This window comes from Lithobates pipiens, unplaced genomic scaffold (genome assembly GCF_037356315.1).
Source record: "Lithobates pipiens isolate NorthernLeopardFrog02 unplaced genomic scaffold, aLitPip1_a1.2 Scaffold_18, whole genome shotgun sequence".
In the NCBI taxonomy this organism is placed as follows: Eukaryota; Metazoa; Chordata; class Amphibia; order Anura; family Ranidae; genus Lithobates; species Lithobates pipiens.
The window spans coordinates 586,825,490-586,837,423 of NW_027507758.1; positions in this window are offsets into that span (position 1 = coordinate 586,825,490).

An 11,934-nucleotide genomic window follows, 5' to 3' on the forward strand; every position below is an offset into this window, starting at 1 on the left:
ACAACATTTATCATTATAACAATAACAAAATGACATCTAGTTAATTTTTCTTCTATTTTTCAATTTTTTCCAATCCTTTTGAATAACAATTTTAGGTAGTTAATGATATTGTAAATCAGTTCTAATTACCACCACTAGAGGTTGTTGTACTTCTGATTGAGCACCCATAATAGATGGTTCTTTTTGTTTTTGGCCTTTTGCTTCCTTTGTTCTACCATTAGGGGCCACTAGTTTTCTGAGTCCGGAGTCTTCAGGGAAATGTTTTAGTGCATTTTCATTTTGATTTAACTATTCCCTGGCCTGTTTTTTTAATGAATTGTATAACTAGGGGCCACTAGAACTTTGGGTCAGTTGTCCCCAGAGAAATTATTCAGTTTACTTCCACATTGATTGAACTGCTCCCTGATCTATTTTTATGGATTCAAAAATAGTACTTCTATACATATAGAGATTTTTTTAGATGTGCTTTCATTCAATAGTTTGGTAACACTCTTGTAGATAGTTCACTCCTGACTTGAATGGTGAATTATGATTGGAACACCCTAACTTTTAGGACCATGTTAGAGGTTGTACGGTAAATTATTTTACTGACATGTATACTTTTTCATACATTTTTTTATATATGTATTTTGGCATAATTTCAAGTTGTTATTCCTGCACTCTTGATATTGCCTCGACTGGAAAGAGGATGGGATGGGACTTTTTTATCCAGTTTTATAATAAAGCTAATTCCGTGTTTGGGCATCAGCCCTTTGTTGAAATGGCAGACTCGGTGAAGCGTCACTCAAAGCTCAGCGTGAGGTGTGTTTTTTTTGGATTGTTAGGATATAAGACGGGCATGTTGCCTGTGCCCCTGGACGATGTCAGTTGTGACGAAAGACATAGGGAGGAGCAACATGCTAACGTTACCGCATTTGCGCAAGCCCTGGAGTAATGGGCTGCAATTGAGAACTGTCCGGCTTGGAGTTTATACTGTATTTTTTGTTTGCCTAATTGTAAGTGCAATACTTTTTATTTATAAAAACCACCAAAAGATTTTACACTATGGAAGTTTTTATTTTCTCATGGGGACCATCTGGCACCTTTGAGTTATAACATCTGAAAAGATGTTGGGACCATTGCTTCATATCTTAAAGGCCTGGGCTGAGTATTAAGCCAAAAGAATAATAGGAAATCAATAGGAGTCTGTAAGTAGCAGTGTATGTAAAGGTGGAAGTTGCATCTTTTCTCGCCACAAATTCCTGGGTGTATTGTGTGTCAATTTCACATTAGAGAATTATCACCAACTGAATGGACTATTTATAATGTGTTAATCAATTTTATTTTTAGCACAATAAATTTATATTGCACAGATTCACTTTATATGGAAATTTTAGTGCAACTTAGTATTGTTGTTGATTAATGTGTGTATCTCACAGGAAGTTGCAGCTTGTTTTTCCATACTAATTTCCCCTCCCTCCCCATCATTGGAATAAATTTGGCAGTATGGGGAACATGACTTCCAGTTTATTGTCCTTCTGTGGCACCCCCTCTGTCTAGGCTCACGTTACTCCCATCCTCAACCTGTGAAGCAACATCGGAGCCTTAAAATCTCTGCGCATCCTCCAGCAGCACATAACCGACACTGTGGTCAAATAGTTCTGGGGACTCCTCTGTGCATGATGGGCGGGCTAGGGAAGGAGTGACTGTGAAAAAGTAGCCTGTGGAATAGGCAGCTTTGGCAGCTGTGTTGGAAGGCAATCTACTCTGAGCCTGGGTGACAGAGGATGAGGAGTATGAGGATGGCTTCGTTATCCACTCCACCAACCCTTTTGCATGCTGTGGCTCAATAACACTGCCAACGGCAGCAAAAAAGTACAAGCGTGCCCCAAGGCCACCTGCAAAGGATGCACCATGTCCACAACCACCACTGTTGACTGTAGACACAGAGGCTGCTTGCCCTCTTTTAGTGGCCTGTGAGCATTTGCCTCTCCTTGGTGGCCTTCCAGACATTATGTATTTTTGTTTTACAACAGCACACTACACTGTCTTAGATACTGTGTACACCACCTGAAGTGTATTAGAAAGTGTACAACGACTCCACTGTATTGTATACTGTGTACACCGCCAGAAGTGTAGTAGAAACTGTACACACTGTATTAGATACTGTTTACACTGCCTGTACTGTATTAGAAACTGTACAATGGCTGCTCTCTATTGTATACCGTGTACACCACCAGAAGTGTAGTAGAAACTGTACACACTGTATTAGTTACTGTGTACACCGCCTCAAATGTATTAGAAAGTATACACCACCGAATGCCCTTTATATATAGGCTACACTGTATGTAGAGTGTATATATATATATATATATATATATATATATATATATATATATATATATATATATATATATATATATATATATTGTGGCAGTACAGTCCTAGTCCTGTCCTAGTACTTGTCACCCAGGTTTCTCAAATAGGCAAGTTGAGGAGCTCCATGGGTATTTAATGTGGAGGAATCTGTTTTATCAGTTTCCTCCAAAGTTTGTAAAATCCAGTGGGGGACCTGGAGCCGGAGATTCTATAGCATTATGGGTGGGACGGAATCTCCAATCCTGGGACCGGGTTTTGGGAACAGCCAGGAGTCTGGTTGGTTGATTGAGCAGGTGGGTCATGAGCTTATAGCATAGTCAGGATTAGGGTTCTGGGCTCCACCCAGAGAGACAGGAGGCCTCCAGGAGTCCAAAGAGTGCAGGTGTGCGCTAGTGAAAGCCAGAGACCCAAGTCTGAGGATCACAGCAGTGTGGGTCTGCTTTCTAGATAGATGCTGTGTGCATTGAAGCTGTGTGCATCTAAGGAGACAGATGAGAGCCTGAAGTGGAAGGCCTGAGCAGCAAGGAACCCTGTTATATCGCCAAGAGGGCTGAAGCATAAATCCTAAGTGGCAGCACTGCTGAAGAGAGCCAGTTGGTTTGGTATTTTTCATTTATTGTTTTTTTGGAGAAGAACCCCTGTGTGGGCAACCAAGTGCATGTATGAACATTGTTTGGTTCCTCAATAAAGTGGGCTATCAAGCCCTCAAACTAAAGTTCCTGTTCGCTGTGAACTTACTGAAAAGGCATCTACCACTGAGTTAAACATCCCCCAATGTCACAATAGATATACTAGACTGCGTGTATATATATATATATATATATATATATATATATATATATATATATATATATATAGACTGTATATATATATATTTATATTTATTAATGCATTGTCTGACATCTATTAGAAACTGTACACACTGTATTAGATTAGGTGAAAACCGGTTAGTACTTAGACTCTGCACCTCAGGTGAGCCTGTGGCATCTGCCAGGGTGACTGCCTATGTACCTATCCTGCTGGTTAGTGCGAGTCCTACAACTGCTATAGCAATTGGTCTTCGAGCCTGACCCCTAATCGTGACAGACTATTCTGTCCAATAGCATGGAGGCCGCTATATCAAATGCTGTGGCTCCGTTCAGGTAGCAAATTGCAGAGCTGCAAGAGTGCGGTGTCACTTACCAAGAAAAATTCTCCGTACTGGAAGGTGTGGTGAAGGAGCAGCACAAAGAGCTCTGACAAAACAATTGCTGGATCTACATTCCCGAGATGATACTAACGCACATATTCCTCACCCACCCAAGTTTAATGGCGACCGCCACCATTACAGAGGTTTTCTTAACCAGTGTCACATTTTTTTTCAAAATGCGACCCACTGCATTCATTTCTGAAAGACAGAAGGTAATGGTTATCAACCTCCTGACTGGGGAAACTCTAGCATGGGCCTCCCCCTATATCGAACAAGACAGTACCATGCTGAATAATTTCCAGACTTTCGAGGATGCAATGAATCATTTTTGATGATCCCAACCGCTGTGCTATGGCTGAAGCAAAGTTGCATAGTTTACGGCAGGGTAAACGCTCTGTTGCTGAGTACACAGCTGAATTCAGATGCTGGATGGCAGAAACCACTTGGAACCCAGCAGCTCAAAAAAGTCAGTTCCGCCAAGGGCTTTCTGAACAGGTAAAGATGAGCTTGCCAGAGTAGAGACTCCTAATGATCTTGAAGCCTTCATTCAACTATGTATCCAAATCGATCAGAGGCTTACAGAAAGGAGGAAGGAGAGGCTGGGTTTGGAAGTAATGGTGGCATGCGTTTCTCTGCTAGTCAATTTGCTCAGAAGGATCCAAGAGTTTCTCCAGATTCTGACAAAGCTGAACCTATGTAGGGTGATGCAATTAAGAGATCCATTTCTTTTCAGGAAAAAGAAAGAAGACGTTCGGAGAACCTCTGTCTATATTGTGGTGACTCTGGGCATTACGCAGTTAACTGTCCTAACAAGGTTAGAAGAACAATTGCGGCGACTGATGTGATCCTGCCTGAACAAATCAACTCTATTACCAAGTCTATCTCCCCATTGATTGCCAAAGAAAATAAAGTAAATTCTCCACTGTCTCATTTTGTCATCTCTATTAAGCTTATTTCTGAGGGCCGTGAAATCCCCTGCTCTGCTATGGTGGACTCTGGGGCTGGAGGAAACTTTATGGACATAGAGTTTGCTCACCGCAATAACATTCAAGCCAGAAATACATCTGCTCCTATTGAGATGGAGACGGTTGATGGTTCACCCTTATCCTCAGGACTTGTTGCCCATAAAACAGTTCCTCTGGTAACCCAATTTAAGGCTGACCATCGTGAGACCATCAGCTTTCAGTTGATCACATCACCCAAATTTCCTGTCATTTTGGGCATTCCTTGGTTCTCCACTCACAATCCCTCTATCAACTGGGGAACACGGACCATAGATTTCACATCTTCCCACTGCAAGGAACACTGTAGGGAATCTTACCAAACAAGTTCTCCACTGGTCAAGGAATTGCAAGTTGGTGTGGTAACCACCCAGTCATATCACAACTTGCCTCCACAATGCCATGCGTTCCAGGATGTCTGTGATAAGAAAAATGCAGATCGATTACCTCCTCACCACCCATACGATTGCCCCATTGAGCTGCTCCCAGGGGCTGAAATACCTTTCGGCCGCCATTTTTAATCTGTCAGAACCTGAATTAAAAGTGCTCAGGGAGTGGCTTGATGAAAATTTAGAGAAGGGTTTTATTAGACACTCAACATCTCCTGCAGAAGCAGCCCTATTCTTTGTTGAAAAGAGACTCCACCTTGCTTCCCTGCATTGATTACAGGCACATAAATAAGGTCACCATTAAAAACCGTTATCCACTCACCTCGATCTCGGAAATGTTGGAAAGACTTCGTTCTGCCAAAGTGTTTACAAAACTTGACCTATGGGGGGCATATAACCTGGTCTGTATTTGTCCAGGAGACGAATGGAAAACCGCCTGTAGAACCAGATGGACATTTTGAGTCATTGGTCGTGTCTTTTGGTCTCTGCAATGCCCCTGAGACCTTTCAACACTTCATAAACAATGTTTTTCGAGATCTGTTGGACCAATTTGTCATTTCTTATCTGGATGACATCCTTATCTTTTCCGATAACCTGGAAGAGCACCGCAAGCATATTTGCACTGTCTTTGAAAGATTAAGGCAGAATCGACTTTACATCAAACTGGAGAAGTGTGAGGTTGAACAAGCCCAGAACCAGTTCTTAGGGTATATTATTTCTCCATATGGAGTGAGCATGGATCCCGTGAAGATTAAAGCAGTGGTAGATTGGCTTGCCCCTGGAAAAATTAAGGAAATTCAACGGTTTGTCGGGTATGCCAACTTTTACAGAAAATTCATACAGAACTTCTCTAAGGTGATAACTAACAAAGAAAGGGGTGCCGTTTGTGTGGTCAGCTGAGGCACAAGCTGCTTTTGGAAAGTTAAAAACTCTTTTAACTACTTCACCAGTATTGGTACAGCCCAATCCTGAATTTCCTTTAATAGTGGAAGTGGATGCTTCGGACTCTGCTGTGGGAGCTATCAACGACGTGGTGAAAAGATGCAGCTTCATCCTTGCGATTACCTCTCTTGTTTTAATGTCTTCAGCCGAAAGAAATTATGATATTGGGAATAAGGAGTTACTGGCAATTAAGGAAGAATTTTCTGAATGGAGGCATTTGCTGGAAAGCGCTAAGCATCCTGTGACCGTTCTCACAGATCATAAGAATCTGGAATTCATTTGTTCTGCCAAGAGATTGTCTGTCTTCTAGGCAAGCACGTTGGTCATTGTTCTTTTCCAGGTTCAATTTTATTATCTCATATTGACCTGGGTCAAGAAATGGTAAGGCTGATGCCTTATCGCGAATGTTGTCTGGGCCTCTCCAGGAAAACAACTCTGAATACACAGTCCTGCCTCAAAAGAACTTTCTAGGTGCCACAAGTTCTAAAGCACTCTTGAGTCCCCTCAAGGAAGGATATGAAAATGACCCACTCCTCAAAAATCCTCCTATGGACATCATCCTTGAGTACAAAAATGGCTTCTGGACGCAAGCACATCGCCTCTACAGTGGTGTGAAAAAGTGTTTGCCCCCTTCCTCATTTCCTGTTCCTTTGCATGTTTGTCACACTTAAGTGTTTCGGAACATCAAACCAATTTAAACAATAGTCAAGGACAACACAAGTAAACACAAAATGCAATTTGTAAATGAAGGTGTTTATTATTAAAGGTGAAAAAAAATCCAAACCATCATGGCCCTGTGTGAAAAAGTGATTGCCCCCTAAACCTACTAACTGGTTGGGCCCCCCTTAGCAGCAACAACTGCAACCAAGCGTTTGCGATAACGTGCAATGAGGCTTTTACAGCGTCCTGGAGGAATTTTGGCCCACTCATCTTTGCAGAATTGTCCTAATTCAGTTACATTACAGGGTTTTCGAGCATGAACGGCCTTTTTAAGGTCATACCACAACATCTCAATAGGATTCAGGTCAGGACTTTGACTAGGCCACTCCAAAGTCTTCATTTTGTTTTTCTTCAGCCATTCGGTGGTGGACTTTAGTGTGTTTAGGATCATTGTCTTGCTGCAGAACCCAAGTTCGTTTCAGCTTGAGTACACGAACAGATGGTCAGACATTCTCCTTCAGGATATCTTGGTAGACAGCAGAATTCATAGTTCCTTTTATCACGGCAAGTCTTCCAGGTCCTGAAGCAGCAAAACAGCCCCAGACCATCACACTACCACCACCATATTTTACTGTTGGTATAATGTTCTTTTTATGAAATGTAGTGTTCCTTCTACGCCAGATATACTTGGACACACACCTTCCAAAGAGTTCCACTTTTGTCTCATCGGTCCACAGAATGTTGTCCCAAAAGTCTTGGGGATCATCAAGATGTGTTGTGGAGAAATTGAGACGAGCTTTGATGTTCTTTTTGCTCAGCAGTGGTTTTCTCCTTGGAACTCTGCCATGCAGGCCATTTTTGCCCAGTCTTTTCCTGATGGTGGAGGCATGAATGCTGACCTTAACTGAGGCAAGTGAGGCCTGCAGTTCCTTGGACGTTGTTGTGGGGTCTTTTGTGACCTCTTGGATGAGTCGTCGCTGCGCTCTTGGGGTAATTTTGGGCGGCCGGCCACTCCTGGGAAGGTTCACCACTGTTCCATGTCTTCGCCATTTGTGGATAATGGCTCTCACTGTGGTTCGCTGGGTTCCCAAAGCTTTGGAAATGGCTTTATAACCCTTTCCAGACTTATAGATCTCAATTACTTTCTTTCTCAATTGTTCCTGAATTTCTTTGGGTCTCGGCATGATGTGTAGCTTTTAAGGATCTTCTGGTGGACCTTACTGTGTCAAGCAGCTCCTATTTAAGTGATGCCTTGATTGTGAACAGGTGTGGCAATAATCAGGCCTGGGTGTGGCTAGAGAAATTGAACTCAGGTGTGGACAACCACAGTTATAGTATGTTTTAACAAGGGGGGCAATCCCTTTTTCACACAGGGCCATGATGGTTTGGATTTTTTTCACCTTTAATAATAAACACCTTCATTTACAAATTGCATTTTGTGTTTACTTGTGTTGTCCTTGACTATTGTTTAAATTGGTTTGATGTTCCGAAACACTTAAGTGTGACAAACATGCAAAGGAACAGGAAATGAGGAAGGGGGCAAACACTTTTTCACACCACTGTATGTACCTAAAGTTGCTCAGGTTGAAGTCCTCAAGTTGGTTCATGACTCCAAACTTGCTGGACATTTTGGAGTTTCTAAGACAGGGGAACTTTTATCTCGTTCCTTTTGGTGGCTTGGGTACAAAAAAGATGTCAAAGGTTATGTAGCCTCGTGCCTGGTCTGTGCTCGCAATAAGACACCTGAGCTTCTCCTTTGGGGTTGTTCTAGCCACTCCCTGTCCCATCAAGACCATGGGGATCAATTTCTATGGACTTTGAAGTCGATTTACCCCCCCTCTAAAGAAATGACCACTATCTAGGTTGTTGTTGACTGCTTCATGAAGATGGCTCACTTTATACCGGTCAAGGAGTACCCTCTGCAGAACAAAATGCTGAGTTGATGGTTCGAGAAATCTTTAGACTACATGGAATTCCAGAAGATGTAGTTTCTGACAGAGGAGTAGAGTTCACTTCAAAATTTTGGAAAAGCTTTTGCTCAGCTCTAGGAGTAACAATTAATACATCGTCTGCTTTTCATCCTCAGTCTAATAGTCAGACTGAGAGGACCAATCAAACATTAGAGCAGTACCTTTTGATGTTGTTAATTATCTTCAGGATGACTGGGTGGACTATCTTCCTACAGCGGAGTTTGCTTATAACAATTCTAAACATGGCTCCACCTCTCAGACCCCTTTTTTCCTAAATACCGGGCATCATCCAGCTTTTATCCCTGATCTCCCTATCTCGACTCCGATTTCTGCTGTTACCAACAGATTAACTGCTTTACAGGAGATCCAGGAGAAATTGATCTAGACTTTGAGGGAAGCTCAGGAAAGTTACAAGAAGGCTGCAGATAGACATCGCAGAGATTTCCTACCTTTCATGTGGGTGATCAAGTTTGGCTATCTACTAAAAATCTGAAGGTTCATGTTCCATCTGCAAAGTTGGGACAAAAGTTTGTTGGACCTTTCCAGATCTCAGCCCAGATCAACCCAGTCGCCTTTCGCCTAAAACTTCCAGCCAGTATGAAGATTCACCCTGTGTTTCACATATCACTACTCAAACCTTTTCACGAAAATACTTTTTCGGAAAGAATTCTTCTACCCCCTCCACCTGTTAAGGTACAGGGTGAAGAAGAATATGTGGTGGAGAAAATTCTTGATTCCAGGATCTATAGGAAAAAATTGAAATATCTGGTTCAATAGGAAGGATATGGGCCAGAAGAAAATTCTTGGGAGCCTGAGCAGAATGTTCATGCACCAAGATTAACAAAAGAATTCCACCAGAGAAGCCCTCACAAACTGGGCCCTAGGACATCCGCTGGACGGCCTGGGAGGAGGAGAGTACTGTCAGGACCTGGACTTAAACCTGGGACCTCAGCTGTGTCTGGCAATGAATCTTATCACTGAGCTATCGGAGATGCTGGACAGTGACTTGTCAGATCCTTTAGACAACCCTGCCTTGTACCTTGATTTCAGCTGAACCTTGAACTCTTTGCTCCTCCCATGAACTTCCTGATATAAGCCATGTCTCTGTACTTCCTCCTTGCCAGAATATTGTGCTATCTCCAGCCTGTATCTTGCGCCTGTCGTCCCTGCTGCAGTTTATATTTGCTACTGCTCTTTATTGACCCTTGGCTTGTTCCACGACTATACTTCTGCCTGATCCCAATCTGCAACAACTTGTTACCGACCTTTTGGCTTGCTTACTGACCATGCTTCTGTTTGATCCTTACCTGTTCATCTGCTACTGAACCCCGGCTTGCTCACCTCCTGGTGGGGCAAACCTGAGGACCGCGACCTGGTACTAACATGCAGCTAAATCCAACTCCACCATCCGGAGCTCTGGTGAAAACCGGTTAGTACTTAGACTCCGCATCTCAGGTGAGCCTATGTCATCTGCCAGGGTGAATGTCTGTGTACCTATCCTGCTGGTTATTGGTAGTGCTGCAACTGCTATAGCAATTGGTCTTCGAGCCTGACCCCTGATCATGACATACTGTGTATACCGCCTGCACTGTATTAGCAACTGTACAACAGCTGTATTGTATACTGTGTACACCACCAGAAGTGTAGTAGAAACTGTACACACTGTATTAGTTACTGTGTGTACACCACCTTAAGTGTATTAGAAATAGTACACCACAGAATGCACACTTCATGAAGTAGTAGTATATATATATATATACTAGTGTGTGTGTGTGTGTGTGTGTGTGTGTGTGTGTGTGTGTGTGTGTGTATATATATATATATATATATATATATATATATATATATATATTATACACACCGCCTGCAGTGTATCAGAAACAGCACACCACGGAATGCACTATAGATATAAGCTACACTGAATGCAGAGTGTGTGTATATATAATATTATTATTATTATTATTATTATTATTATTATTATTCTTCATGATTTATATAGCGCAAACAGTTTACGAAGCCATTTACAATGTATAAGGAGGACAACACAATTACAGTACAATACAAAAGGTACAGGAGGGCCCTGCTCATAGAGCTTACATTCTAAAGGGAGGGGGTGGTGGTACAAAAGCTAATAGCTGCAGAGAATGATTTGATGGGGGGTGGCTTGGGGACAGTTAGGTGGGTGTGGGATAGGCTTTCCTGAATAAATGAGTTTTCAGGGAACTCCTAAAGGTGGACAGGGCAGGGGCTGATCGGACAGACTGGGGCAGGAAGTTCCAGAGGATGGGAGAGGCTCTGGAGAAGTCTTGAAGGCGAGCATGAGAAGAGGTAACAAGGGAACTAGAAAGCAGGAGGTCCTCAGAGGAGCGGACGGGACAATTTGGGTGATATCTGCAGATGAGGTTGGTGATGTAGATGGGAGCAATATTGTGGATGGCTTTGTATGTTATGGTTAGCATTTTGAATTTTACACGGTGGGGTAGGGGAAGCCAGTGAAGGGCTTGGCAGAGAGGGGCAGCAGTCACGGAACGATTAGTGAGGTGTATTAGTCTAGTAGCAGCATTCATAATAGACTGAAGGGGGATAGCCTGCTTAAGGGTAGGCCATTAAGGAGAGAGTTGCAGTAGTCAAGGCGGGAAATAATCAAGGAGTGAACGAGTTGTTTTGTAGTGTCATTAGTCAGGAAGGGTCGAATTCTGGAGATGTTGCGGAGGTGAAGGTAGCAGGATTTAGCCAGTGATTGGACTACACCCAGGACCCTGGCATGTGTGGAGGGACCAATGGTTGTGTTGTTGATATTAATGGTGAAGTCACAGGGGGGGGGATGGATTGTGAAGGAAGAAATATAACAATCTCAGTTTTAGAAAGATTGAGTGTGTGTGTGTGTGTGTATGTATGTATGTATGTATGTATATATATCACTAACTGAATATAAAGTAAACACTGAATATATAGTCTATGCTAAATGCAGAGTATATACACTCTATACACTCACAAAAGTGAATACACCCCTCACATTTTTCTAAATATTTTATCTTTTCATGTGACAACACTGAAGAAATTACACTTTGCTACAATATACAGTGGTGTGAAAAAGTGTTTGCCCCCTTCCTCATTTCCTGTTCCTTTGCATGTTTGTCACACTTAAGTGTTTCGGAACATCACACCAATTTAAACAATAGTCAAGGACAACACAAGTAAACACAAAATGCAATTTGTAAATGAAGGTGTTTATTATTAAAGGTGAAAAAAATCCAAACCATCATGGTCCTGTGTGAAAAAGTGATTGCCCCCCTTGTTAAAACATACTATAACTGTGGTTGTCCACACCTGAGTTCAATTTCTCTAGCCACACCCAGGCCTGATTATTGCCACACCTGTTCACAATCAAGGCATCACTTAAATAGGAGCTGCTTGACACAGTA